Source organism: Sinocyclocheilus grahami, unplaced genomic scaffold, assembly GCF_001515645.1.
Source record: "Sinocyclocheilus grahami isolate Dianchi unplaced genomic scaffold, SAMN03320097.WGS_v1.1 scaffold127.1, whole genome shotgun sequence".
NCBI classification, from domain to species: Eukaryota; Metazoa; Chordata; class Actinopteri; order Cypriniformes; family Cyprinidae; genus Sinocyclocheilus; species Sinocyclocheilus grahami.
The window spans coordinates 2,244,289-2,248,492 of NW_015505306.1; the positions used below are offsets into that span (position 1 = coordinate 2,244,289).

The window sequence follows — 4,204 nt, forward strand, 5'->3', positions numbered from 1 at the left end:
CACATTTGTCTTCCTCAGTCCATGCTGTGATAAAGCTGTAAGCAGGAGCAGGACAGAGGGGGATCCGTGTTGCAATGTTAAAAATGCCCTCAGAAATTTGGGTGGAGACCATACTTGCATGTCAAAAATCTTTTAAACCCATATTTCAGTATGACTGAATAATTGCACTATGAAAATCATGCATGGTAACACTTAGTGATGTGTCCCAAATTGTGGAAACATACAGCTCTATGAACAGCTTCTTTAAGGAACCTTTCTTTATCTCAAAGAAAAATGAATTGAGAAGACCAGTGTTGGGGAAAGTTAACACATTTGTGTAAAACATAAGGATTTATGGAAAACATAAGGATTTATGGGGAAAAAAGCAATTACATATTGTGTGTACAAAAATGGGAATTGTTACAAAAGTTTTGGGGGGAAAATATTTCTAAGTACATTATGTCAGTCTTTCTGAGATGTAAAGACAACTGAGTTGCAGATAAAATGTTAAAATAGTCCATGTTCTCACCTACTTGTTAATATAATTAATAAAGTGGTGCATAAATAGGCTACACAAAAAAGTGTATTGTAGAGTGGTGTTTCTTAATTAGCTCTGCAAATAAAGGCTGTTTAAATAATAAAATCTGTGTGAGTGCCTGGATGTGAAATTTTGTCTCTTGTATGCGATATGATGCACCTACAATCGTTTGCACAATATTTTGTGCATTTTATGTGTATTTTATATGTAACAATGATCAAACTGCAAATAACAATGGTGCACACCATTTTAGTTTTGGTTTTGATGTTTGTTCTGTAAGAGAAAAAATGTGCTTGCAATGCAAATAAACGCATGTTTTCTTCTGGCTGTGCACTTAACATGGAGCTGGCCAGCCATAGAGAGGATAACTCATGTCAGTTGTGTCTGAGTCCAGAGAGTGTTCTAGCAGCCCAATAAACCAGGAATGACAGAACAAAGCTGCAAGTCTATGCCGCTTACTTCCTATGTCAGCGAGGGATAAATAAATTGGGAATGCACTAAATGATTGTCTATTCATTTGTTTTTAATTTTCAGTCAATAAGTTAAGTCATAATTAAGAGATTTTCAAGCGACGTCTAGTGGCGTGTTGAAAGTGCGCCCCCTGCCGGTGGAAATATGTCCAAAACAAAAACATACTTGAGGCGGGATGTAAACCAAGTAACTAAAATGGATTCAAGAGCTCTCTGTGTTTTAAATATTTTAAAGTCTTGCTGAGAAAGCCCGATTAATGATTAATAGAGCTACACAAGGGATGTCTGGGTGTATGTCAGTGTGTGTGTGTTGTTGGGGGAGGGAGGAGGTAGTTCCTCGACCTTCGTTGTCATAGCAACAACAAAGGTGGAGCGATATTTTAACAGAGGGGTTGGATTGTTTGTTAGTTGAAGTCACGTGACGTGCCGATGGGGAATGGGGGCACTTCCTGTTTTACTCCATTGAGACGCTGTTGTCAGTTTCAACAAAATGGCTGCTGGAGCGCCACAAACGAAAACCCAGACGCTTCACGTCAGAGCAGTATCCTTTTAAATGGATGCATTGGAATTTCCCTACCTTCTGAGCATCGGGACATTTAACTCGCGTGGACTCGTGTACATACATATTAGCGAACTAAAGGCATGCTGAGATATTCCCTTTACGCACTTTATATACATCCAAACGCATACAAAAGCTCAAGCTGCCTAGTGTGCGCGCGCGCGTGTCTGTGTGGGTGTGCGCGCGCGTGTGTAGGTGCTCCTGAGATTCGCCGAAATGTTACAGCTGATCAACCCTAAGCTTGCTTGCTGACGTGCAAAACTGTCGTTTAATGTCCTTTTCACTGTTTGCACTGGTATTTCCGAGTTTTTTCCCCCCTCTCTGGACAAATTCCACTGCATGTTGAGAGGTGAATTTCTCAACTAGAAAGTGGGGCTCGCCATTGCAGCTCACTGCAAGAGTGAGTGTCTGATTGCGACTGAATAGGATCGGATCTGTGTCAGTACGGGCATCGACAACATCCTCCTTCACCATGCAGCTCATGCATCACATTTGAACAGCAGACTGCAGTTGCTCCATGTGCGAAATAAAGGTAAGGTGAGACATTAAAAAAAAAAACTGTTATAATATTTAAGTGGGCGGGGTGTGATAATTTTGGTATATGGTGACAATGCGTCATTGTAGCATTATCTTTTGTGCTATTTTGTTTCTGACAGAAGAAGCGCAGAATTATTGAAATCACCTGGCGCTCGCAGGTTTATTTAATAACGTGTTTTCTGTTCTGTTTGGATGACTTTGCGTGTGCAAGTGTTTACTTCCCAACCCCCCTTCCCCAAACATCAACATTGGCTCATTTTCTAAACAGATGCGAGATCAGTTTCCTTTCTTATCTGATTCCAGTCGTATTTAACAGTCACATTTACGCCAATGTGACCAATTTGCCCGTTGCGTTTAGTTAACGCCGGAGTTTGGCGCTTGAACGGTGTGTTGTGTATATATTTGCTGTCCCGTCACGTCGTTTTGATGCTCAGAAATGTTGTCTATGAAGGCACCTCACTAGTTTTTGAGATTGTATTGTTATGCTACAGCCTTGGCGAAAAACGATAACGAAACAACCGCTGTGGTGTTTAAATTGGAAATATCGCGCGAAGAGATGCTCTGATTCACTGTATGCTCGATGCTCGGTCATTTTGCCCTTGAATAAAAAAAAACGGATTCCTCAAAACAATTTTACTTTATAACAAAAATGCTGTTCACGTTTCTTCTATATGTTCAAGGCTTGTGTTTTTCCAAGGAAGAGTATGAGAGGTTTATATCAATTGAGAGTAATTGTATGTTTATTAAAACTGATAATAGTTTGCAGCAAGATGTCAGTAATTACGTTGGTAGTACTGTGAAATGGTAGTAAATTCATTAGAAATATGATTCAAACAACATAAGCTGTCAGAATGTTTCTGTCAGTGTTTATTTTCTTATCAGAGTGCTTGGCAATGCCAAATTACTACCGTTTTGTTGTGGTAACTGATATTTAGACAGACACCCTGGCAAATTTTCGTAAGGGCATTGAATAAGTCTTCTTGGTAGTGCAGGATAATGCTAACGTGCTTACCATCTGAGGACAGCACCAATGTCAAAGGTCCCCATGGCTGTCCATGTGGTGCAGTTGCTAATTTGGCAGGGAGAGTTTCTGCTCCCCTCACAGGGTTAGGGGCCCCCTTGTCAGAGCCAGACCTTTGAAAAGGGCTGTGTGTTCTCTAGGAGTAAAAAGGAGGCCACTTAATGCTCCGATTACCATAAAGCTTAGGTCACATTGCCCCTATCAGCTTGTTCTTATGAAGCCTTACCAGCATTACTGTGGCTAGGGATTTGCACCATGTGGCTTCATGTTTGGTCATTTGTAGCTGTTGGTTATTGAAGTGGAATCATGGTTTCCGAGTCTGGTGTGTGATTCCTTTATGAAACTCTCTTCTTTTATAGGAACTGTGGCATTAGAGCAAGACCATAGTAACCACAGATTAAACCATAGATCTAACCATTGAAATGAGAAGCAAACTATGTTAGAGTTAACTGGTTTCCTGTACTAAATCCATATTATAATGTTTTGTTAAAGTAAAAACATGGGGTTTTTTTTTTTTTTTTTTTTTTTTTTTTTTTTTTTTTAAAAAAATTTCTAGGCGGGATTTTTTTTTTTTTTTTTTTTTTTTTACAAATAATGTCTAGGCAGTATTAGCATGAAGGTGTTTATTTCTTTGCCTATATTCTGCAAACAACTGTCATTTTCTTTCTTTTTTTTTTCTTCTACTTAATTTTCTGGTGCACATTTTACATTTCCAAGTTTGTTGCTATTTGCTATTGCTATTTTCTACACTTGTTGGTGATATGCCACATTGCACTGTTGGCACATGTATCAGTTTAGCATTTGTATTCAAATCCAAAATAGAGACTCCCATCTGAGCTTCTCACAGTCACTGGTATCAAACTAGTAATGCTTAAGGAATCACTCATCGGTTTTATAGCTGTATGATTAGGTCCTATTAATTCCCACATTCCCTTCTGAGCCACCTTAAAACTATTTTTCAGTGTTATTGAACCAGAGGTCTTTTGTCTGTTATGCTAGGACATATTCATTTGAGTTTTTTACTGTCTTTGACTGTAGTCATCTTGGTATCTTGTCAGGCTTTGACATTAATGCTTTGAATCAGTCTGGCTCATCAATAG

At 39.1% G+C, this 4,204-nt stretch overlaps 1 protein-coding gene across 1 annotated transcript in view; it reads left to right on the forward strand.

Annotated features, from left to right (window-relative positions):
* Positions 1-1,461: 1,461 nt before the first annotated feature.
* LOC107590414 (trinucleotide repeat-containing gene 6C protein-like) overlaps positions 1,462-4,204 on the forward strand; it is a 75,825-nt gene continuing 73,082 nt past the window's right edge. The window contains exon 1 of the mRNA XM_016279154.1: positions 1,462-2,078. The gene's annotated coding sequence lies outside the window, so the exon portion shown is untranslated. The remainder of the gene's footprint in view (positions 2,079-4,204) is intronic.